This window comes from Tyto alba, unplaced genomic scaffold (assembly GCF_018691265.1).
Source record: "Tyto alba isolate M040663 unplaced genomic scaffold, T.alba_DEE_v4.0 Super-Scaffold_41, whole genome shotgun sequence".
Classification (NCBI taxonomy): Eukaryota; Metazoa; Chordata; class Aves; order Strigiformes; family Tytonidae; genus Tyto; species Tyto alba.
Window position 1 is genome coordinate 19,255,315 of NW_024881317.1, and position 26,076 is coordinate 19,281,390.

General features: G+C 37.5%; 1 protein-coding gene across 4 annotated transcripts in view; it reads left to right on the forward strand.

Moving 5' to 3' along the window:
* The window catches only part of TLN2 (talin 2), a 206,143-nt gene that overhangs the window by 51,028 nt on the left and 129,039 nt on the right, over positions 1-26,076 (forward strand). For 3 of the 4 annotated variants that reach the window (XM_042803683.1, XM_042803681.1, XM_032990316.2), the window contains exon 2: positions 15,298-15,380. The gene's annotated coding sequence lies outside the window, so the exon portion shown is untranslated. Of the gene's footprint in view, positions 1-13,284; positions 13,456-15,297; positions 15,381-26,076 lie in introns of all 4 variants that reach the window. The other variant, XM_042803682.1, reaches the window with a different exon arrangement.

A 26,076-nucleotide genomic window follows, 5' to 3' on the forward strand; every position in this document is an offset into this window, starting at 1 on the left:
ATGACATCATTCATGTATCTGGGATAGTGAGGTCAGTTGTCACCTATGTGCTAGCTTGATTCAATAAAACCAGTAAGTGCTGAATTGAGTGCAGGTCATGATTATCAAATTTTGCTGTTAGTGCAAATGCTGAATGTAGGGCTTCAGATTTTTGGCAGAGAATGGTGAAAAGGTTAGGGAGTATTTTATGTAGTAACTCAAGTTCCCAAATAATTTGCACTTGTTTCAAGTAGCCTGCAATATAAATGTTGGTTTGTGTTTGTTCTTCCTTGATAAATGGATTGTTCTGCCTAAAACTTGTATACTTGGAGAATTAATGCACAGGAAATATGTTTATTCTAAAGTGAGACTCTGGGGTGAAAAGCAGAGAGGCTTTAGCAGAGTTTTTAAGACAACTCGGCTGAGTTACAACAGTAATTTCTCTCTTCAAAATCTGGAAGCAATAAACACTTCAAATGTGCTTTCTGAATGCAGTGGGATCAGTCCCTTGAGCAGACAGTGTATGAAAAGACGTTTGGAATTAACTTTGGATATCAACTGTAATATTCTGAAGATGCTGAAATGCTACATGCATACTGGAGCTAAGAATGCACTGTTTTACCTCTTCCTTTCTAAAGCCTTAGTGCTGTGCAGTCTGGTGTCACAGTGACCTGTTTAAGAAAGACCAGATAGGAAAATTGCTTCGTTTACTTGGGTTTTTTTGGCTTCAACTCCAGGGGAATGAATGGAAAATCAGTGAAAATATATCTTTCTGGGATCTCTATTATTGAAAATGTTAGGAGTTAGTCCGCACTTCCATACACTCTTCCATTCCATTTTGTTGTTTTGGTTTTGTTGTTTTGGTTTGCCATGCTACTCTGCAGCTGTACAGTGGCAGCCATGATAACTGCACTTCTCAGTGGCAGGTCAAGGGCATTGTCTGTATCTGCAGCAGCAGTGTTGCAGGTCTACAACCGTATTAAACAACTGAAACCAGCTCTGAGTGATGAAGATTATTGAGTACTTCAGGTTTTTGCGATATTTAAGTAGCTTATTGGAGAACAAAGACAAAGAATGCTTTCTCTCTAGCAAAATGCCTCAGGGTGACCTGTTTCTAAGTTTCCTGACAGTAAGATTATGGATATCTGGGCTGGTATATGGAGGAAATTTATGGGCTCTAACTTCAAAAGTGAACCATAGTGAGGTAGGGAGATTTGTAATTTAAGCAGCTCTAGAATGGAGGGTGATGGAAAAGGATAGTGTTTGGGGTTAGACAACTCAAATACACAGTTGGACAGCTGATTTGATTCAAGACCGTTTCAGTGCAGAAGTGCGATAAAGTTTTGCTTGCTCCTTTCCCTATTGAATAAATATACATAAAAAACTTTGTCTAAGACCACATAGCTCGAAGTAGTTTCATGTTTTGCTATATAGCTTTGACACTGCCTCAGTCCAGAAACATACACTTGGAAAGCCTAATCCTGGCAAGAGAAGACATCTTTCTTCCTTTTACTGGGAGGAGGGGGTGAGGAGGAGGTTGGGCTTCTCATATGTTTGACTTCAATAAAGAGTATAAACAGCATGCATTTTTTATGTATGTGTTTTTCAGGATTGTCTCTCCTCCTTCCCCTATTTAAACATCCATTCCAGACAGTGTTCTCCCCTAGGACGCAATAAAGGCTGTTCAATCTGTCTGTGAATACTGCAAAGTATCATTTTTGTTCTTTGGGAGACTTGAAGTGAAGCAGTTGACATAATAGGAAGTTTTGGGGACTGAAAGATGTGTGTCTGTGGGAAGACCTCAGGAAATTCAAAGCATATTTTAATCAGAAAGAATTGATTTGGCAACTGCATAGTTAAAGATATGCTATTTTTTTCTGTAATGTTAATGTCCTTCAAGACAAATCAGGCAGGAAGAGAACTGCTTTATGTATGTCTTGTATAGTGTACAATTTACGTGTACACTCTGTAGAACTGCTAAATTCTCAATCATTGAAGAGCTCTAATAAGTAGTAGTGATTGAAGTTGCTTTTTAAATTCATCCCCCCACTCTCAGTCATATCAGACAACTTATACCTCCTACAAGAAAACAAATCCTTAATGCAGGTGGTAGCCACTTGGTTTATTAATCTGTTTGATGCAGTTTCACTCACTTTGCATAAATGACTGTTAGTTGGAAAGGGAAGTACATTGAAAGTAATTTAAAAATCATAGATTGCTAAGGTTGAAATATGGTACAGAAAGCTTGGTACCAAGTCACTGTGTTGGGAATATGAACTTCAAGCATACATGAAAATGAAAAAGTACTGTCCTGGAAATTGTCACAAAACTTTGTTGTTGGTAATCTGCTCTGAGGAGCATGTCTTCCTCTGGAGAGATCTAGAAAAGTTGCTGGTGACAGTGGGCTCAGGTTGAGCAAGGAGAATACTGTCTGTGAGTCAGGAAGTGCTTCACTTCAGTTCTGGTCAACCACATTCACACTGGGTAATTTGTAATGCCAGTGATTTTTAATTTCAACTTCTACAATCTTAAGAGCTTGACTGGAGTGGCAACCTCCATTGACTGAAGGTGTCTACGGGTCTCAGATGGCTGCTTATGATTGTATTTTGGACTCCTGAGAGCTATTTAAAGGAGACACACTAGTTGGATTAGTAATTACCATTTAAAGAAAACAGTTTTGGGTTTACATTTTTCATTACTGATTACTGAGGTGGGAGCAGACTAAAACAAATCAATTTTCAAGTATGTAGTGTTTCTTTTTTCATCTTACTAGAATAAACTTAAGGAAATGATTTTGGGGGGGGGGGGAAGTTTGAGCTTTGTTTCTGTATGTGGTTAGATGAATGTATAGAGGGAAAGGATATATATACTGAGATAAGGAACCCCTGCATAGTCTGCATAGCAGAAATAAGTGTGGAAATTTCCTGAAATTTCATCTCATATAATTCTAAAGTGATGTGATACTGAAACATTAAATGATAGTATAATGTGTCCCCTAATTATTTTGGGTAGTTTGATCTCCAGAATTTTATACCTTTATCTACAAAGGCTGTTTTAATAAGGAGAAATTGTGAGAGAGAACTGTATTTACCACTGAATTTTGAAAATCAAACTTTTTTTATGAATTGAGTAATTTCACTTCCAAGTTTAGGTAGTCACAACAATTACAAACAACTGGTGTTAAGATGTCATACTGTAAGTTATAGAGCTAGAATTGTAAATATACAGGAAAAAGTCGTAACCTGGTTTCTAGAGCTTCATTTTGGTACCTGATCACCCTGGAGAGCCTTCTACTTGTGTAGTCTGTCAGAAGACAATTTTCATTCGTGTAGTTTGCCAAATTGTAAGAATACTTTCAAGATGCTTTGATAAACTGGTGGCCTTTCACTGGGATAAATATCTTTTTTTGTTGTTGTTGTTGTTCTTTTGAGGAGAAAATTGAATCTGAAGCTGTGAAGTCTAAAGATCAAGCATGGTATGTAAATTTTTATTGTCTCTGAAGAAATTGAGATTTTAAGAATAGCTTTCTGGAGTGCAAGAATGGAATAGGGGAATGAATCGATTTCGTAGTCCTTACCTGAATTTGGGCACCTCTGTGCAGTTTGTTAGCAGGTTGGTATACCTTGACATGAATTTTCTCCAGTACTACAAAATCCAGTACTGTATTTGACTCTGTATCCTTCAGCAGTCTGAATTTGGCAGCATAGGTCTGTGTACTGCTGTCTCGGCAGAAATACATGCAGTTTTAACAGCTGAATGATAGCTAGAATTATGTTAATGGAATTTTAACTGTTGAATTTCTTAGGCACAAAATATTTATGTGAATACAGTATTCTAGTAAGAAGGAACTAAAGTTGTGACTGACTTTTGTTTGGGAACTGTCTAAATCATATGAATAGACACTCTTACAGTGCATATAATGCAAAATACAGTGATACTTTTAACTCCCTGCTTTATAATTTGGAGCTTTTCAAGGTAAGAATTTACAACAACTGGCAAAGCCAAATTAAAGATTTTGGCTTACAATAGAAGAAACAGTAGATACACGTTCTGGTGAGTACTGTAAAGACTTACCTCCCCCAAGAGGATATTTTCCACATTCTCTTTGGGCCTTAAGGAACGCGTTCCAGAGTTGTGTCTTTTCCTAACTGTTGATTACGTTTTCAAGCTGGGGTTTATGTCAGATGCAATAGATGTCATGCTGTTGGAAACTTCTAGCCTTGACTGTGTTGAAAATGCTGAGTGTGCTGTCCCTAGGTGGTGGAGTGTAGTGTGAAGACCTCCTAGCTGAAGTCATTATAAGCTCTGTAAGAAGGCCTTGTGTGTTTGCATGTCTAAAGTAATCATAATATATATGTACATATATGTATGTGTGTATGGAGTTGGCCCAGAAAATTTATCTCCACATCTCAGTGTAGTTGCATTTTCTTTGATAACCAGCTTTCATTCTGAGAAGATCTAGTACCTGTTCTGATTGTTTGGAGAGTCTCTGTAATGCACACAGACCTGGACAAGATGATACATCAAAGGTTTGCTGGCATACTAACAAAAATACTGAGTAGAATTTGTTTGTTTTGTTTTCATAGAATCATAGAATGATTTGGGTTTGAGCGAACTTAAAGATCACCTAGTTCCAACCCCCTGCCATGGGCAGGGACACCTTCCACCAGCCCAGGTTGCTCCAAGCCCCATCCAACCTGACCTGGAACTCTTCCAGGGAGGGGGCAGCCACAGCTTCTCTGGGCACCCTGTACCAGCGCCTCACCACCCACACAGGGAAGAATTTCTTCCTTATGTCTAATCTAAATCTGCCCTCTGACAGTTTAAAACCGTTACCCCTCATCCTATCCCTACACTCCCTGATCAAGAGTCCCTCCCCACCTTTCCTGTCCCCCCTTTAAGCACTGAGAGGCCACTCTAAGGTCTCCCCGGAGCCTTCTCTTCTCCAGGCTGAACCCCCCACAACTCTCTCAGCCTGGCCTCCTCCCAGGGGAGCTGCTCCAGCCCCCCGAGCATCTTCATGGCCTCCTCTGGACCCACTCGAGCAGCTCCGTGTCCTTCTGCTGTTGGGGGCCCCCGAGCTGGACCCAGCGCTGCAGGGGGGTCTCCCCAGAGCGGAGCAGAGGGGGAGAATCCCACACTGCTCTTGCTGAAGCCCAGCACACAGTTGGCTTTCTTGGCTGCAAGCACGCATTTCTGGCTCACAGTCAGTTTTCCATCCACTAATTCCCCTGAGTCCTCCTTCATAGGGCTGCTCTCCATCCGTTCCTCACCCAGCCTGTATATGTGAATGGGATTGCTTCGACCCATGAGGTTTTGGTGGGTTGGGATCATTCTGGTTTGAGTTAAAAATAGTTTCTCTTTCCAAATATTACAAATTTATATGCTAAAATGAACTTTGGGTATTTAGTATATTTGTGGTTCAGTATGCTCCTTACTGTCAGGATAGTTAATGTGGTGCCTAAGTTAACTTGGTCTGAAGATAGGGAAACTTTACAAACAGCTGCTTTTTAAAAATAATCTCTTCAGTCTAGTAAAACAGTGATGATAATATAAAAATGAAAAATCCAAGGTTTATTTCTATTGGAGTTGGATTTCCAACACTTTGTATCTGGAGGTTCTCAACCACTACTATACTAACCCTTTGGATGCAAATATAGAGCAGCCTAGCTTTCGAGGAATATGTTTGGAAAGTTGGCAAACTTCCTGTTAGTCCTGCCAAAGAGGTAAATTGTATGCTTTGTCTGCTACAGTGTAAATGGATGGTAGTTCTGTTGTGAACAGATTTAGCTGGCTAATTTTATGCTAAATATAGACAGCTTGAGAATTACACCATTAGAATGGCAGGTGTCCTGTCTTGGCAACATACTGTGAAGAAATTCTACCAACAACAAAAACCCTGTGGTGGTTTTGACTTTTTTTCTCTTTTACCTGTCCATTGAAGGATTACTCTTATTATTTTTTTGCTTATTCAGCTATTGCACTGACCCTGGACATGAAATCTCAACTCCTAAAGCTAATAATCATATTGCTTATGCCTTTATTTGCAGGTGTTTAGCCAAAATTATATATGAATTTCATGTCGTCATTCAAGATGGAAGTGTTCATATTATAGACAACCCCATGACTTGATTATAACCTTGTAGTATCTCTCAAAAGTGCCGTATTTAAATTAATGTTGGCAATGCAATAGATTTTTTTTTTTTTTTCAGTTAGCTTAACTGTCAGTACTTGGAACCAGCCACCTTTGTTACCCTTCCTGCAGGGATTTTAATGTAAGACCTGGATCTGGTGGTAGTTTTATTTTCTGTGGGGCTAAAATCTACCATGCACATAGTCAAGCTATTTAAAATGTTTTTGTTAGTATATTTTTTTCAACTTTTTCAGAAGAAACATAGAAATGGTAGCTATTCTAAGAGGCAGTCATTTTAATTGCGTGACATTTTGAATTTTTTCTAAATTGCCTTATACTGTAAATTGCCTTTTGGTCCAACTGTAAGCCTAGCTTAATTTTTTTTTTTTTTTTTTTTGGTGAAAATGTAAGTTAAATATGTTTTTCTGAAGACGAAAGCTTGACTGAGGATTGGGAGCAGGACCACTGTTATATCATGGATTGATATTCCTTTCTTGGATGAGTAGCTTTAAGAGAAACATCAACCCTACTGTAAAAGGTGCTTATTTAGGAGAAGTGTTTGAGGCTTGAATGATTCATGACTTAACAGTAAAGAAAAAGTAGAAGTTCTCTTTTTTTTTTTTTGTAGTAATTATGTATGGCAGCTGAATTCACACTTTTTCATAAAGATGATGCAAATATATTGTTGTTTATATCACCATAGTACTGCTGAGGTTCAGTAGCTTCCACTGAACCAGTGAATCTTTGCAATGGATTGATGAATAATTGATGCTGTAATGCATGTCAGCATAAATGGATGAGAAATCCGATTAATTTTTGCCTGAATGCAAATACATATTTGGATATTCTGAGTGTATAGCATCACAGCATGGGAAGAAAATAGACCCTATGCTGATGAGTTTCTTTCTGATACTGTGGAGTAGTGTTCACTGATCAGGTGTTAGTATCAATCAGAGACCTGCAACTGTTCTAAGGCAAGCTATACTTTCAGTTCTCATGAAAAATAAGCTTAACATCTTGTTTACAGGTGTTAAACTGCATACAGGTTGTCTGGTTGGAAATAAGGAATAACATTAGTGTTGAGTCCAAGTCATAAAAGGTCACAAATGACAGTGTGAATGGTACCCTAATGAATAAAGTGCCATGTGCTCATTTTTGAAGACCTGTTATTTCACAGCGTTACCTGTCATTTTCAATTACTATGTATTGTATCACATGATTGAAAATTATGTATTTGGCTCTTTTTAAAAGACTATATTTTATGCTCATATCTAGAGCCAGAGATTTGATAATAAATGAAGAAGCATCGATGATGGCTGTAGTTAACTCCTTGCAGACATTGCAAGTCTGGCATGCTTAATAGTGTTTGATGCTTGTCATTCTCTGGACACTTCCTGTAGTAGTGCTCAGAAGGTGAGTGTTATTCACATAATGATGAAAGAATAGGTGATTTTCACATGTGGCACCATCCTAGTGTGCAGTTTCTTAGGAGGGCAGTAAAGCATGGCTGCTTTGTACTTCAGATCACTCCTGTGAATCAGTTCAAACTTACTTTCTGTCATCAAAGGAAAGGCATTGCAATTTGATGCCAGGATGACATACTCTTCTGGGCAAACATGTTGCAAAGAATTTACCAAGCGTGACTGAATGTGACTATTTGCTGTAGCTTTTGCTGTAGTAATAATAATAAAAATTGAAATAAGTTACTATTGAATTTTTGCCTACCTTAAAAGTAATAGCAATTCACATTAAAGAAGATTTTGTCTTCCTACTAGATAACAAAATGAGAGCCTTTCTTTCCTAACTTACGTAGAGAGGAAGCTGGAGTTAAGAATAAAGTTGGAGTAGTAACTGCTCCTTTATCAAAAGCTATCTACTGCTCTTGAAGAACCTTGCACAGGAGGAAAGCAGTATTTGCCTGACAAAAACTTAAAATTCATGAAAACACTGGAAGACATTTATCTCTTATCACAGAAAATTGGCTCAGCCTTTTTGTGTAAAAGATCTGAGATTTACAAAATTTTGAAAATATAGCATAGTTGACTTTAAATGATCACAACAAGCCCTTTTTTCTTTTGTATGAATACACGCAACCTTGAGAAGTTTATGCTGTACTTTCCACTTCTGTTGTAGAATTTACCTGTTTTGTCTTTTCAGACCTCCTCAAAACTGTCATCTCGTATATGCAGGATGCTGTAAAGATTGACAAATAGGGGCTGCAAAGCAGTAGTTAAGATCTGATAGAGTGAAGCATAATAGATCATTAGAGGTTGAAAGCTGAGTTTTGGCAGACCAGTACAGGGCTGAGATACTACCATCTGTGAGGTACAAAGAAAGTATAGCTGAAATGCTTCAGCTCACTGAAGCACCATTTTCATAAACTTCACAATTTTTAAGAAATTATGTTTGGTTCTGAGTATAAGGGAAGAATTGCGTTTGAGACTATAGTTTCACCTGGGGGATAGTCAAATTTGCCTACGTGCTGAATACCTTATTCCCATAGGTGAATTCTGATCATTTCTGAAGTATGTGACACAGCAGTAGACTATGTGGTATATGTTATTGATTATAATCAATAAAGAACAGGTTTGTTGGGTTATTTTGAACAGTTAATCTGGTTGAAGTCATGGATATCAGGCAAAAAGACCCAGAAGTGTTGGATGGTTTGGAGTGGGGACAACTTGAGTGGCCTGTTATCCAGGGAGAGTGGGGCAATCTGTATTATGATCTGATAAATGGTAGTTTCTTAAACCTGAAGTGTACATGATAGATCATATGTGTCTGGCGGGGAAGAAGGGCAAAAAATGACATTGCATATTGGTTTTCTTCTGCTTTCTGAAGTGGATTTCCTACTATAATAAACGTATCCTGTAATACTTGTCTGGGGAAAGTAAAAAAGGTAATTAAAATTGAATTTTGCATTCAAAGGTAAATGTTGTGTTGCAGTTCATGCTATTAAAAACTGATTTACCTGCAGCAGCCATTTTGGGGTATGGGATGCTTACTGGTAATTTTTTTCCCCTTGGTAGCCTGTTGTTATCCATCACAAATAGTAAATATATTAGCAAAACATGTGGGTGTTCTTTGTTGTTGAGCAAGTTACATGTGGTGAAACTAAATGCAGAATTTCTGGGTTTATGTGCAGTGTTTTTCTGTTTACCTTCTGCAGATAAGAAAGCTTGTTGGTTTCCAGATAGTGCAATGCCTGAGATTGGAAAAATCAGTAGTTGAAACCTGGCTGCAGTCTTAAAGGAGGCTTTAGTCTCATAATTTAATAACTTTTCCTCATTAACCAACAGGATTGTAGTAATGGTCATGGATGATTGTTCAATGTTTCATGGTTAGTGTAGTTACAGTATCTTAGAGGAATGTTTATATAAAATATTTAAAGCTTTATCATAAGGGCTTTTGGTAATGAACTGTTACCTAGATTAAAACCTAATAAAAATCACTTTGAAAAATTGTAAGATTAGAGCTTCTTCAAGTCATGTCAGGCTAAATTCTTTCAGCTCTTTGCTAGACTCTCTGAGTAATTGTTCACGGTATATGGAAGGGCATGACTGTCTTTCTCTCGCTGTGTTTCTGTGATGAGCTCTTCATGCACTTGTCCTGGCATGGAGTGCATACACCCATGCGCTTGATCTCAGAACACACTGCTGGGTATCCCTAATTCCTGACAATTGCTGCTGTGTTACTGACCCCAACTGAGCCAGTCCACTCTCAAGCAAGGGAAGCCCAGGCATAGCTCCAGTTAGCATAGTGCATAAACTCAGTGTGTTGCTAATGCATCTGGTTTTGTGTGTGCTATGCCATGCTTTAGGATAAGGTAGCATATCTGTTCCCAGATATCACCTGCAAAAATATGGTTATTGGTTACAGGAGTATTTAATGTGGTAAATGCCAGAGATGGCTTTGATTGTGAAAAATCCTATACTGGTCTACCAAAAACCTGACCGCTTACCTGAGTCCAGGGCACACATGAAAACTGTTGGGTTTTAATGTCAGTTTGATAAGATGCATGTCAGCTCAGTTTTACTCAGGCTTATGACTGTTTCCCGTAAATGTTCAGACAACCTTAAAGTTACTGTATCTTTCAAGTATATTTTTGATGGTGTCTTATCCCACCTTTTCTTCACTTGATTAAGATGCCTCCCAGAGCTGTTGTGCTGAGTACTGCCTTAGTCTGGAAACAGAACCTGAAATGGGTGTTTCTTGGTGCTTCTAAATAGTCAGTTAAAATCTGGCTTAAGTTTTTAATATTTTTTCTTAATATTTTATAACCTTACTATCACTAGGTCTGATGTTGCATGAATGCTACACTTATCAGCAGAATGTAATTCAACATATTTACAAAAATAAGAGTGGAAAATCAAGGCCTGGAAGCCTGGTTGCACCCTTCATTGCAAGGTGAACTTTTGAATGATTCTTCTTTAGCATTCATGTGTGTGTGGTTTTTATATAAAGTGTTGAAGGTCCTTGTCTGTAAAGGTAGAAATTGTATTAATGTGTCAAAAAGGAACTTTGTATTATAACAGAGTTAGGTTTTGCCAATTATTCCTCTGATATATTCACATGTCCTACTTAAATTGTGTTTGTACTAGCACATTCTGAAGCCATCTTTTCTGTGTTGTAACTATATGAGTTCTAATACTAGAATATAGGAACTGATCTGTGCTGGTCAGTAGGTTGTCTTTGCCCAGCGAAGATGCTTCCCACTTCACCTTCCAGGCTACCTGTTTGTTGTACAGAGTTGACTAAAAGCAGTTGCACTGCAAACTCTGCAATTTTGTTAAACACTCATTAAGAGCAATGTGTCCTACCTAAGCATGTTGCAGACCCTCACACATGAGTGTATGTAGCAGTGTGAGCATGTTCTCAGAACGTTGTTTTACAGAATGCATCTTTTCATTGTGCTGGTTAGGGATTAGAGAGATGTCAAAAGAGAACAGAGGAAACACTCAAAAGGAGACGAGGAACTCTATTTCTTTGGGGGTTTTTTAGTATATGGGGCTGAAATCCAGATTTATACTGCAAAGGAAGCAAAGTACTAAGTTATTAAGAAAAGTTTTAAAGGAGGGTGGGAATCCACTTTTGGATATAGTTTGGGGATTATATCCAGGTCCCGTGGAATATGTTCTTTGCAGCGTACTGTAAGTGGCTGCATAGACCATATTTCTCTATTCTCTGCTTAAATCTGTTTGGTGGAAACCAGCTGTATTTTATAGGGGTGGGACTGGTAGCAGGGATTCAGCCTCTGAAGATGATGCTTAAAATATCCCTGCCTCATAATGTATATTTCATATCCTTGTAGTAATTTACTGTCTTGTAGTCTTTAAGAAAATAATAAAATACAGGTAAGTGAAGGAATTAACAATTGAAAGAAGTCATACGCTCCAAAACATCTAAAATACTACCAGCTTAAAATGGTCATTCAATGCATTTATTGTGTGCAAGGAACATTAAATTTTGAATCACAGAACATACATCATAGAATTAAATTTCCCAAAATATTGGGGGGAAAAAAAAAAAACAAAAGGAACTATTCCTTTGTTTATAGCTCAAAATATTAAGTTATTAACAGATTAATTTAGCAGGGTTGATACAGTAATGTGGTGATGAATGCCAACAGGATGGAAACATAGGAATCCATGGTTTGTGTAATAGACCATGTATTTCTATTTGCTTTGGGTTTTTACAGCAGTGCTTGGCTAACAATAGAAATAAAATAAAGTAAAAAAAAAAAAAAAAATCCCCAAAAAACAAACTCGAAAAAAACCTGAACAAAAAACACCACAGAAAACACTGTAAGGAAAATGCTCATAAACCCAAAGGAAATAGATAGGCAGAAATATTTTCCACATTCAAAAAATGTAGTATAAGAGCATGCTGGAATTTATCCTTTTTGTCTTAGTCAGCCCGTAAACCAAATGCTACTGAACTAAACTACATTATCACCAAGAATTTTGAGACTGTAGAATACCTAGGAAATATCTATAAAGTGCAAAACTATTGTTTCCCTCTAATTCATAGTGTAGGATTCTGCAGTGAAACTGAGAAAGCACATCCTACTTAAGCTTTTTTCATTATTCAGTCTTCTTGTTCTGTAAATAACATCACTACCACTTGAACCAAAAACATTCCATGGAAATGTAGCTGCAGCTAAGAAAAAAAAAAAGGGGGGGGGGGGGTGCGGAGAGGTGGAGCAGGGGCTTATGCTAAAAAATACTCCAAATATTCAGAAAGCCCTATTGAATTTTGTGTAAACTTCCAGAATTAGGTGCTTTATGCACTCTGCTCCCACCCTACAATAAGTTAGGAATGTTAGTAAGTAGGCTCATGCTGTGAACAAATCCAGGGTTCAGGGCAGCTGGGTTGCTGACTGGGCTTTTGGGCAGTCGAGTTCTATCTCTGACTACGTTCCAGGAACTGAGGACAATAGAATAAACAAACAGTGATTAATAGTTTTTTAGGTTTTCTTTAGCTGCGCTTGGTAAGTAAAAAAAAATATGGCTACTTCAGCAGTAATTAACCCACTTGAAAAATTAACATTTTTTCCACAGTCACATTTGTTCAAGCAAGTCTTAAAATGTAATATAGTGTAAGCAGTTTTGGTTTTCTCAGACTCCACAGAACCAATTACTTTTTCTACTCTTAAGTATTCAAGTAACTGAAAAATCTACTATTTTAAATGAAGTTGTAATTTTGAAACATGGTATTCTACTCATTAAGTTGCTCTGGTAGTATGTGCAAATACATTGTTTTGTTTCTTCCCTCGATGTAAAATGTTGAGAGCAGTTCCTTCACCTCCCTCCTTCCCAGTCATGTTTCTGATGAACACTTACATGACTGCGTAGACCCTCCTGAAAAACTACTGGAAAACAAATTCTTACTTTCCCTTATTTGATTTATAGATTGAAAAGAAGAACTGATTTTTTTTTTATTGTTTTTGTTCGTTTGTTTTTTAAGCAACAGTTCTGCTATAGAACTTCCTCTAAAAAGAGCAGATTTCAAAGCACTTCCCAACCATTTAAATCACAGTCATGGGAAATAAACAGCATGTATGTATTGAATTGGAAAATTTATTTGAGGACTTTCGTCAGGTGTAACTAGAAGGAAACAATACCGGTATGTTTACTTCATTCTCTGCTACATCAGGTTTTGTTGTCCCCTAGATGCGGTATGTTCTTCAGACATTCATTTTAGAAGTCCAGTAAGTGTCAGCCTTAATTGATGAAGGCTCTGAGTGGAGTTGAAGGTGCTTCCAGCTAGGACTTGGTGCTCTCAGAACATGGGGATTTGAAAGGACTTCTGATGTCTTTGTCAACAAAGGACTGAAAATAAAGGTATCAGTGTTGTGACTGAAATACTTCACAATCACATTTGAAATGAAGTTTAGAAATTTAAAACGTGCAGGTATGGAGCAGTAAGTAGTGGGTTTTGGGTGACTGATGAATTCATGGGCTGGACTGAACAAGACTTTGGCATGTTACTGCAATACAAATACTTGCATTACAGATAAATCCCTTATACACTGATATAGCTGCCTAAGGGAATGCATTAGATATGTAGATATTCTGGGCACTGAAATCTCTTTTATCCTGACCTTAAATTTTAGCAGAAAGTCTATGAAGTGCAGGCTGGTGGAACACCTTTTCATTAAACTTAATTATACATGCTTTGTGCATTACTGGAGACTTGGTAGGCATTGAAAAGCTGAATGAGTGTCTATTAAGGGGTCTAAATTTCAAAGTAGAAAATTACTACAGTGCCAATTTTAATGAAGGTGCAGGCGATCCACTGGATGCTGAAATAATTGCTCTAATGTACACTGCATTTACTCTGAGCTGTAGTGAATCAGTTAACCTGCAGTTAGTAGTTGTGTTGACATAGAGCTGGTGTGGCTTAAAAGTCCGCTGAAAGGAAAAAAAAAAAAAACAAAACCAAAACAAAAATACTTTTCTAACCAACCTAGACAAGAAAAACATGCTATGATGAATTTGTTCTATCAGAAATGTTTTTGCCAGCTTTGGTTGGTTAAAATTTACAAGAATTCTTTTGTTGCTGTAGGCTTTTCTCAGCTAAGGGGCATTCCTTGTTAGGTAGCTGTATACATGTGTAACTTTATTCTTTAACTTCCTGGTCTTTCTAATTTGATACATAAACTAGTTTCAAGTTTGGATAGCTGTTGTGGATCAGAACTTCATCTGAATTTTTTGGTTGCAGTAAGAGAGTTCTCCAAGAGATCTAAAAGTGGGATAAAAGCCTTCCATAACTGCAGTCTGTACACATGGAGTATACGCAAGCCTTTGCTAGCAGCAAAGATCTAGGCCATGTTCTATTTCTCCAGACATGTTACTGTGCCTGGAAAAGTGATCAATCTTGTAAACTTTGAGATATTTGAAGAGAGGGTGGTGTGCGGGGAGCCAGGAGGGGTAGAAATTGATCAATTGCTATTTGTCTCAGTGTTCAAACTGATTTGCCCATCCTCATGACATGAGTATTAAACCTGTATGCTATATTAGCTTTTGTTTAGAGTAAAATCTAACAAATGATTCTAAGAATTGTAGGGGAAAAAAAGAAAACAAAGTCTAAAAGTACAATGCCTAAAAACACCCGAACAACAAAGCCTACCACCTTAAAACAACCAAAACCTTGAAACAGAGTTTCTCTCATTTTGTAAAAACAAACCAGAACTATTAATTCTAGTTTTATTTTTCTGCAATCATAGTCTCAGAAGGGGGTTCATTATGAAGGGAAATTGCCCGGAGAGGCTTGTGCTGTGCTGTTTTCTACTAAATTATTCCATACAGAGACTGTAAACCATAGAAAAGCACAGGTAATGCAAAATAGATGTCTTGGAGAAATCAGTGTGATCGTTTTATTTTTGTTAACACCTCAACTTCTGTGTTTTGTTCAGTGACTAAACAATTTCAAGGTATTTACCTGTATAATCTCAGAGTTCATTTATTATGAGCTTTTAAGTATGGATAATTTGGGAACCTAGATTGAATTTTATTTTCTTGAACTCAAAGCTGTTCTTTTTGGCAATGTAAATTCCAACTCCCGGAGAGGAAAGGAAACTTCCTGACTTGCTTCCTTTCCAGTGTGTTGGCAGATGGTACTTTAAAACCAGAAGTTAATGGACTGGGGATAAGAAAGTAACTTGTTTGTCTCTTGTGTTACAGATCTCACTACTGGAAGCATTCCACATGGTCAAGCAGTACTTTCAGACAAGCTTATTTTCTATTAAATGAAGTTTAATTTTGAGGTAAGGATCTGTTTTATTTTCTTTGTTATGCATATAATGACAATAAAACCTCCTACAGTAATGAAGAACTTTTATCTGCTGCCTGCATATATTAGTGTAGTATTTTCTTTAGAGAATGCATGAAATGCGTACAGCTGTGGATGTGTTTGTGAAGAGAGAAACCAAACTGAAAGAGAAATGTGATGCATGAATATTGAAGCTCCAAGTAAACATTGCAGTTAACAGCCAGGAGTCTAACCTGAGCAGTTCAGCCATTGACTATTTTTAAACAGTTTCCAGGGAGACTGGATAATATGATCATGTAATAAATGAGTTCTCTAAGCCTTAGGAAAAAGGGCCGTGCCTTTCACTGGTATGAGAACAAATAGCTAAGAGGATGACCTAACTTTGTTTCATCTTAATACATGTAAGAGAAGTGGCAAAAAGAACAAGGAAAAATCATTACTAGAATAACTGCACAGATAGATTACCATTTCTATACTGTAATGCTTCAAGAAAAGAATGTCACAAAGTGGCAAGAGTGGCTTTGGGCAGAATGCTGATAAATCTTGCTCCACATTATTAATCTGTTGGAGTTGTTTTGACCTTGTACACATTACTGTTCTAAATGTGTTTCTGGCTTTGACTGCTCATCTGGAAATGGTGCTTGTAATACTAAAAGGTCACTAATGGAATTTTGTCCTGCTATTCTCCATGTTTGAAAAATGTCTTTAGTGAACTTTCAAAGCAGCCTATAATTAAAGCAGCGTGTCAGTTTATATCAGATATGTCTAAGGACAAGGTAAAATGAAATAAAATCCCTAAAGAGTAAATAGTTATTTAGGGTACGCATATCAACATAGGTGCAAATCTTGAGAGGGCTAGATGATTGGCAATGCTGTTTTGTTGTTAAACATAGAGCTAAACATTTATAGAGAATTCTGATAATCAAGCCTGTCAGCAAGAACCTTGTAACTATTGTATGTTCAAGAATTAACATTTCATTAAGTCATCTTTTGCAATGTCTCTGTTTTCCTCCTTTCACTGATGCTTCTGTCAGATACTGTTATCAATTATGATATCGAATAACATGGCTAAAGGTCTTAATTAGCTTTTGATTTTAGAAACTTAAAAAAAAATTACCACTTCGTGTAGTCAGACTAATTATGTATGGCTGTACAACTGATTGAACTGGATTGGTAGCTACTTGCTAATCAGACAGAATAGATAGTTTTGGGGGGGTATTATTGGTTTCTTAACTGTGAAAGGAGATTTCCCCCAGGGAACATTTCCAATTTGTTCATGCTGGCCTGATTCAGGAATGAATCTCTCAAAGTCACAATGATTTCCCTCTTTTCTGTTGGCAATATGTCAGTGCTGCTGACTGTTGCATATGCAAGTGAATGACAGGAGAAAAAACTTGTACTCAGGAAATTCAGTGACCTCTTCACATGGCATCTTGGTCAACTGATGGAACAGTATCCCAGCAGTAGCAGAAAGAAACCATAGTCACTAGCAGAATCACTGTTAGTGAAGAATGTTGATAGTAAGGAACACTTCAAGCCCTTTTCATGCATACACTGGGTGGAAAACAAATGTTAAAATTTCTAAAAATTCTTTCAGTCAGCTTTAAATGTTATGTGATTGTCTTTGCAGAAATCCTATGCATTAGAAGACTTTTTGAGAGCTAATGGCATGTGCTTATGTGGAATTTACTAACACAAAAATGTCCAAGGAAGCTGATTTTTGCTTATCTGCCATGATTCAGTGGGTTTTCTTCATCAGGTATTTCAGGTATTAAGACACAAGAAACTTGATGTTAAAGAAAACTTGCCCTTATATGGCTTTGATAGGGCAAGTTGTCAATATTGAATGAATATGAAAAGCTACTTGTGTTGTTGCACTGGAGTAGATTGACTAGTGGTTTTCTGAGAAGAAAATCTTACTTAGCTTTTCCTAATTTAGTTAAAAGCCATACCAGTTTGTAAAACAGCAGAACCAAACATGTTTGCACTGGATGGTAAGCGAAGTAAAACCTATTTATAAAAAAAAAAAAAAAAAAAAACCAAAAAACAAGCAACACCTAAGTGGAAACAAACAGGAGGTGTGTGCTAAATTGCACCATTTACTTTTTCTTTCATAAGTGGAAAACATTCTAAAATATTGTTATAGGATGATGCACCCCCATGTCCTAATTCATACTATACGTTAGTTCTTAAAGTTTTAAAAAAAAGAAAAAAAGCCAAAATCAAACCCATGTTTTACTTGGAGATTAGCTCATCACAATATGCTCTTTCCTTCTATGAAATTGAAGGAAATGAAGTCACATTAATTTTAGCATGTTTTACCATTTATGTTATTTTAACAGTAGTGATAGTTGAATAATTTTTTTAAAAAACACTACTAATACCATGATGCACGAAATGCTTATGGACTTATTCCAAAGATAAATACTGTGTGTCAGCATATAACTTCTGCTGCAGCTGTTACAGTCATAGAGAGCAAACAGATCAGAATTAGGTCTTGTGCTGCAAGATTTCTTGAGTGTTGCTCCCTTCATTCTGAGTTTTTTGTTTGGTTTGGATTTTTTTGTGGTGGTGGTGCATGGAGGGTGGTTTCAATTAGTTACCTTTTCTATTGTGTAGTAACTGTAGTGTTTGTAAACCTCATTATCACCAATGGTGAGCTGGTTTTAAGTCCCCATCCTTGATGACTGGATCAAGGGGATTACCATGTACTGCATGTGTTGAATATTCAAAATGATCCCTCCCAAGATGGAAACCTTTTTAATCTACTTTGTTTCTGTTCAGTGGACTAAAACTTTCAAAAAAGGCTTTGTGGAGTTCTAAGTACAAGAACGTGCTGATGTGTACAATTTTAATTCTGGGAACACATGGACAAAAGATGAAAATGGTGAAAAGGCTATTGAATGACTGCTTTCCGAATTGCTGTATCAGCACTGGAAGAACTTGCTCAAGTGAGAATATTGTAAATTGGTTTATTATTAAAATGACTTCTTCTGGGACAGTTTTATCTTTTTATATGTGATCCAAACAAGAAATTACAACCTTATTTGATGCCATGATTTAGGAAGACTAAGCAGGTGAAAAGTTTTCTAGCTCTCTCCAGGGTGAATGAAAATTCATATTTAATCTTGTTACTTTCATTAGAATAGCTATGCATAACTGACTTCTCTTTGAAATTTTCCATTCATCTCTCCTAAGTTTACAATGTTATGTTTTGCTGAGCCTCAGTAATCTTAACTGTCTTCTTGAATGTGAGAAACTCATAAGTAATTTAAACTTAGTTTCCCATACTTCAGGAAAAGCAATGGGTAAATGCCTAGTGGAAGAAGGCATTGTTGAAGGCCTGTTCTGGTTCTAACAAAGAACAGGTGGGGAAGCAGAGTCTCTCAGTGGGAAGATAATCTATACAAATCAATGGCAGCATCCAAGTCTCTTTCCCTGAATAGTGTCCTAAACCCTAAACCGAGTGTTTCTTTCAGGTTTTTTTAATAGTGTCACTTAAACTTTGAACTCGCTCTTAAAGCAACTGCTGTAACACACTTTACACAAGAAACAGAAGCTCCAGTGAAGAATAGTTGTGACACAGCACATAATAAGTAAGTAGAAAACTGCAATAAAACTGAGAATCCTTCCAAAGCTGGATAGATTGCTGTTTTTAATAACTGGTTTGGTGATTTTCTATATTTAATTTCATTTTTTTGTTGCCTTTTTCCCCCATTTTGAATTGTTTATGTTCTATACCAATAGAATAGGATGTAAATAGAACTTGGAACTGTGTAGAAAACTATTCAATGTTTTAATGCAAAATACAGAGTGGATTGGGAAATAGTGGTGGGGGTTAGGTTGTAGTAGGCAAGAAAACATTTCACTCGTGTCTTGTCTAGCTGTTACAGTAAGGTACATCATAGAGGGAAAGTGTTGGATTTGCACAAGCAGATAAAATACAACAGCATAAAAGGACATTTCCCTATAATGGAACATTTCTGTAAGAGTAAGAGGGATGTGGAAGTCTTGAAGAAGTTAGGTCAATTAATCCCATGTTTATGCAGAATTCTAGTGTAGGTTTAAATTGTGTAATACCGGGTGAATGTTGTACATCATTCAGGTACATAATATAAGATTTAGCACAGTGCTTAATTCTAAATATGTTAAGATAAATATACTGTAAAAATCAGTGATTCGTGGCATTTCTTTTATTAACTGTGGTGGTAGGCCCCCAGCCCCTAAAAAAAAAAAAAAAAAAGGGATAATGCCACTAGTGTCAGCAATTATACTGAAGTTTTATTTCAAATTTTTCCACTGAATATTTTCTCCATATCCTTCTGATGCTAATCCATGGATAGAATTACTTCAAATTTTTGAAGTATTGCATTATTAATAACACAGTAAATATATAATTCAATACGAGCAATCCAGTGAGCATTCTGTTGCAACTGGCATTGATTAAATGATGCTGAGCCTGCAGTAACTGTAGGGAGGTTGTATTTTAAGTGCTTAATGTGTATTGTTGAGGTCTTAACTTCACAGCTAAAGTAGCCATTCACTCAATGGTGACAATGGAGGGAGGAAGAGTAGGAGGAGGGCTTTGACCTTGAGTGCGCTCATTGCAATGGACAACGTATTAGGGAATGGTGTATTCTCTTCAGTTCCTTTTCAGTTGGAAACTTTCTCAATTATACACAATGCTTAAAAAATATGTTGATTTTTAGGGATGTATGTGCGCTTGTGCTTGTATCATACATGCACACACAAATATGCTGTATTTATGCAGCAGTAGTGTGTATGCACACACCTAAAAATATAGTGTATCAAAGTGTGGTGGGGGTATTGGTCCCCGGGGTGGGGGCTACAGTGATGACTCCTGCAAGAAACTTCTCGAAGGTCCTCCGGCTTCAAGATGGACCTGCCTCTGTGCAAAGGCCAAGCCAATTAGCAATGGTGGCCATGCCTCTGCGATATGATACTTAAGAAGGGGAACCTGAGAAGAGGAGTTGGAGTTGTGAGGAGGAATTGTGAAGGAAACACCTATGCAAACACCGAGGTCAGTGGAAGGAAGGAGGAGGAAGCAGGGAGAGGTGTGTTGGAGCCAGAGACCCCCTGCAGCCTGTGGTGAGAGGGCAGGCTGTGCCCTGCAGCCCATGGAGGTCACTGGTGGAGCAGATGTCCACCTGTAGGCCTTGGAGGAGCCCTGCGGGAGCAGGTATCTGTACCTGAAGAAGGCTGGGACTCTACGGGAAGAAGCCCCGGCTGTTGTAGTTTGGTGCTGGGAGGGTTGCAACACATGGAGGGACCCACACTGGAGCATCTTGAGAAGAGCTGCAGCCCAAGGAAAGGACTCACATCAGAGGAAATCAAGTCAGACTGTCTCCTGTGAGAGGGACCCCATGGTGGAGCAGGGGAAGAGTGCAAGAAATCTTCCCCCTGAGGAGGAAGGAGGGGTAGGACTGACTGCAGCCCTGCATTCCCGGCCTCCCTGGTCTGCCGGAGAGGAGGAGGTAGAGAAATTGGGAGGAAGGCTGAGCCTGAGAGAAAAGGAGAGGTGAGGGCACGGTATTTTTAAGATGTGGTGATGCTTTTCACTGTCCTATTCTGTCTGTTAAGTGTTGTTGTTGTTGTTTGTGTTTGAATTAAATTTATGTTCCTTTTTTCTTCCCCTAACAAGTCTCTCTTGCCCATGACCATAATGGGTGAGTCACTCCTCCTTGTTCTTGTCTCAATTTCAGAGCCTTTTTCTTTATTTTCTCCTTCCCATTCCTGAGGGCGAAGGACTAAGCGAGTCAGTTGCCCTCTGGGCTCAAACCACAACACAGAGCCAAGCAGTACTTCTGAAATTGAGACGTGATATATTATTTAACTGCCATGTCAGTCACTTTAATACCTTTTTACTAACACATGTGCCTTTAAAATTAAAGGTGAATTCTTTAATAGTTTGTGAACGTGCTATGTGTCTCTAGTTGTGGTTTATTTATGCCTTCTCAGATGGTAATAGATACCACAATATTTAACACAACTTTATTAACTATTAGTTTAGTCTCTTGCCCATATACATTGTGTTTTGTTGTTGATGCAGAAATAAAGTCCTTTGCACTGTGTGCCAAAGAAGATAACCTTGATGAGATCAGATAAAGGATGGGTATGGATTTCTATTTGGAAATATACCCCTCCTTGTGTTTTTATCGTATGAAGTTAGGGGGGATGATGTTATAACATACTCTAGTTTTAAATACAGGTTTATAACTTTCTCGAATTTTCACAACATTAATAGCAGCTTAGGTTTAGGGATTCTGTTGGGCTTATTGTTTCTTTAACCCAGGAAATCTCTTCAAAACTCACTTAAACACTTAAAAGAAAACAAACAGGAAATTTAATCTATGACATCAAGACCTTGTGAACAATCTTATATTTCTCAGAAGAGAAGCGCTGGTTTCAGACAAGGACTGTTTGCTAGGTGGCAAGTTGAGCCTACATCTCATGACAAACAGAATTCCATGATTCTGTAGCTACCTGGAGCTGGAGAGGTTTTACACAGTGATGGGGAGAATGACTCTCCCTGCTCAGCTGTCCCCTGTGTTGTTATTCATCCAAGTATCTTCTTATTTATGTCTTATCTTTCATGGATTTATTTTTGGAAGTGCCTGAAACTCAATGTGGAAGTCAGCAGTAAAAATTAAAGTTTTGGCACACGAATATGAGGTGGAAACACCCTAGAAAGTATATAAAAATGAAAACTAAATAAATTTGTCTGTGATGTTGTATGCAGAAATGAACACTGAACTCCACTGAAGCTGGGAAATGAGAAATGTGATTTATAATATATTGGAGTGAAAAAGAGATGTTCACCTGTTGCTTTTAAGTCTTTAAAATAAGTTGCCGTAAAGTCATTTTGTTGTGAATTTTCCCTTTAAGGATGTGGTCTGAGAAGGGAGGTATTTTCAGACTCTGCGTTTAGAAATATTGGTGAATCTCTGAAATTTCCAACTGGGAAATTTTGTTACCCTACTTATTGTAGCCTTCCTTAACGTAAGACTTTTTTTAATGGAAAATTTGTTTGCAAATAGAAACCCTACAGGGCGAATAAGTCAGTGTTTGTCCCTGATTTGCAGCTCAGTTGCTTGAATTGCACGACCACTTCAAACACTTCTGACTATGTTTAAGACATTCCTCTGATGCCCACCTAAATAGCCGTGAAGTAAAAAATCTTTAGTCTTGGAGAGGGCTACTTGGTGAGTATCCGTTTGGTAGCCAAAATATGGTAACTGTAAGAGGTTGATTCCAGCTGAAACAAGTGGAAGCCCTAACTGGAATCTCATGTCTTTAGGTAGGAAATTATTATCTGTATTTGTAAATTGCATCTTAGGTTGATTTTTCCCATTTGTTGCTGGCTATAATGAACAGAAGTAGTGACAATGACAGATTATTTTTCTCACCTGCACTTGGAAAACAGTACGATCTCCACTCCTCCTTATGCAGTAACTTTTTTATTGCCCTCTAGTCTTTTTGTGTACATTGCAGAGTGGTGGATTATATCTTTTAGGAGACTGAAGGTAGTACAGAATATTGGAATGAAATAGGACTGATGTGTAATGGTCCAAGATGGTGTTGATTCGTTTGTGGTCCTGGGTCCTGTTCAATCTGCAAATTTTTCCCTAAACTGCATTCTCAATCGATGCTATTTACAGTCACCTGAGGTGGAAGAGGTCCTGATAGGTCATTTTATTCTGACTTGGGAAACTTGAGTTTTCTGGAGGTGTGGTTTCTGTGGAGAACGTAGTAATCCTCTTGTGGATAGTGCAATGACAGTGGTAGCTGGAGTTCAATGCATTTTGTGGTGGTTGTTATGAATTTATATGTCACAAATACTAGCCTATCTAACATCCTGTCTTTTCAGTTGTGTATGGGCAAGTGTGTGTTCGTATGCATCTGTTCATACATACATGTATATATCTATGTATGTAGGTGTAGAATGTGTTCTTCCATATATAGTGCATATCTAGTATGTTTCTGCTCTGTGTTAGTAACACCTTTTAAGACACTCCTGAGAGCTAATAGCTACAAGACACAAGAATCATCCGGTGGCTTAGGTACATCGTGAAATAGGCTTTGCTAAGAAACATAATGGAATATCTGAATTCAGGCTCAACCAGTTGAAGTCTGCTAAGTTGACTGAGCTTTTCACTAAGATTGCTGCCAGAGTCTCTTTCTGAACACATTTGATAGAGGAGGAGGTTTGACCTTAGGTTAGCACACAGTTAGCAGTGTACTAGGCTAGGTATAATCCAATTGACATGTAATTCTGGCCACTGTTAGACCCTGATAAAACTTCAGGGGTATTTTATGATGTCTTCCTTTCTGTCTCTGTGTAGGAGTAGCTCTACTAGGAGTAGCAGCTGCTTTGGTGTTTGATCCTGGTTTCTTCATAGGTTTAGGATTTTTTCAAGCTTAAACATGTTCAGAAATTTTCGTAAGAATTACACCAACTTGTAATTTCCTTCCTTATCCAGTAGTTGTGAGCTTTTTACATTGGGGCTATGGAGTACTCTTAAAGCTGGAGTGAAATGAATGCTGTGGTGCTCGCTTGAAACATTCAGTCCAATGTACATTAGCTTTCTCACGTGGCTCAATCTCTATGTTCTCTTGTTTCATGGCTCTCATAGATGTTGATCTGACAGGTGCCAAGTGTACTGTCCTTACTCAGCTTTTCTGTTTTCGTTAGTGTTGGTGATTCTGGTAGTAACTGAGCCTTCTGCAGTTTAGTGCTGTAGGTCTTGTTCCATTCCTCGGCTACTCTTTTTTTTCTCCTTACCCCTCCATATGTTGTACTCAAGTTCTTTTCACTAGCCATTCCCTGTTTCTTCTGTTGAAAAAGTGTTCTTATTTAAATATAAAAGCAAAAATGATTCAATAATTAAAAAGCAGAGAGGAGCCCAACATCTCTACCAAGAACCAGATGTTTAAAATATCATTACAACTAGCGTTCAGCCTTCGAGATGGCATGAAATGGTTAAATGTTGAGAGCCACTGGTTTTCCTTCCCTTCTTCCTTCTCTGTTCAATTGTTAACATCAGTAAATGAAAGGAGCATGCACTAAGCTCATTCAAGCTTGCTGCAATACCATCTGCAAACCTATTGGTATTCTAGATATTGTAAACTATGATTGGTAACTGCATTCATTGTACATTTCAATTAGGTGATGGAGGTTGGAAGAGCAGGAAAAGCTTTTTTTAGTAGCTATTTAAACATGTTGGAAGGAGATTTCATGATCTGCTGGTTTTTGATTTTACATGCTTTATGAATGTATCATTTGAGTCAGATTGTGTGTAAACTTTTGCATATACTTTTCCAGCATTTGCCAGGATATGATGAAATTATCACAGTTCCATGTGACCACCTCTCTAGTGAGGAATGTATGTTGGATTAGTATTGGTGTTTTTGACATGCCAGGGTTTTTTTAATTTTTACTCTTTTTCTGTAAGCCTTCTTACCTCCATGATGTGAAAACTGATAAAGAATGATGATTTATACAGAAACTGTGTTAATCTCATATTGATTCTAAATCGTGATTGCTTGTGCACAAAAATTGTCTGGATAATACTACAGTAGATAGGATAGAGACCAGAATATTGAAGAGGTAAAAACATAACTGAATTAATTGTAATTTAAATTCAAATAGTGATTGGCTTTGTTTTGAATCCTCCAATAAATATTACATGTAAAGAAAAGTATGCTAAAGTATTCACTACAGCGAACTACATGCTAATGAAAGAAAATAATCTGTTACACTGTTTGACTTGATATGAAGTGGTTTAGTTCCTCTTATTTCTTTTGTATACTTGTTTTTTTAGAATCCTGATATAGTGTGATTGCTGGGGGGGAATAAGAGAGTAATAGTTGAAGCTTTGAAAAATAATTCACATTCACAAGTATTCTAATTTATCTTAAGCAAAGTGTCCAGGGTCTTGGCTTCTAACATCCCCCACGTTGTTTCAAGAATCAGCTCAGCAAGCTGTAGCGGTAGGTCCAGTGGATATAGTCATGTAAAGAAAATGTTGAAGAAATACCATTACTGAATTGTTCTGATGGACTTGCTTGACCATTTGATCCTGGACAACCTGCCTCTTAATGGAACTTCCAACAAACAGTATTGAAAGTTGGAGAGGAATTGCATATAATAATTTACATTGTTCATTTCATGTTTTGTTCAGTATTCTTTTTGCAAATGTCTCTTTATCCAGGCTTTTCCTGTGAATTGTCATGTATCTTTTTTGCTAAAAACTTGATGCTATGAATTCTGTCTGTGGCCTCTTAAGTAACATTTTGTACAGAAAAAAGTTGCACTGGTTTGATTCAGTAGGATCACTGTTCTTGTCCAGTTGTTTTTGCAGGGAGAAATTCTTGTTAAATTTCAACGCTGGTAATGCTCGGCATAAGTGACACCAAAAATGTATCTCAGATTCTGAAAAGTATCTGTGGGGAAGCATTTAGTGAGTTTTTTCCATTTTGTCTTCAGGCCCATAACCATATGTTCTGTGGTTCATATTAAGAATCCAACAGGGAATTATTTTGCTTGCAACAAACGCTGTTAGAAGTACTACTGCCAGCTTGGTTGTTAGGTTGATGTTGACTGTTTTGCAGTTTTAACCTTTGGGCTTTTTTTGTCTTAGTCTAATTTGGGTTTAGTGTCATCTGGGTAA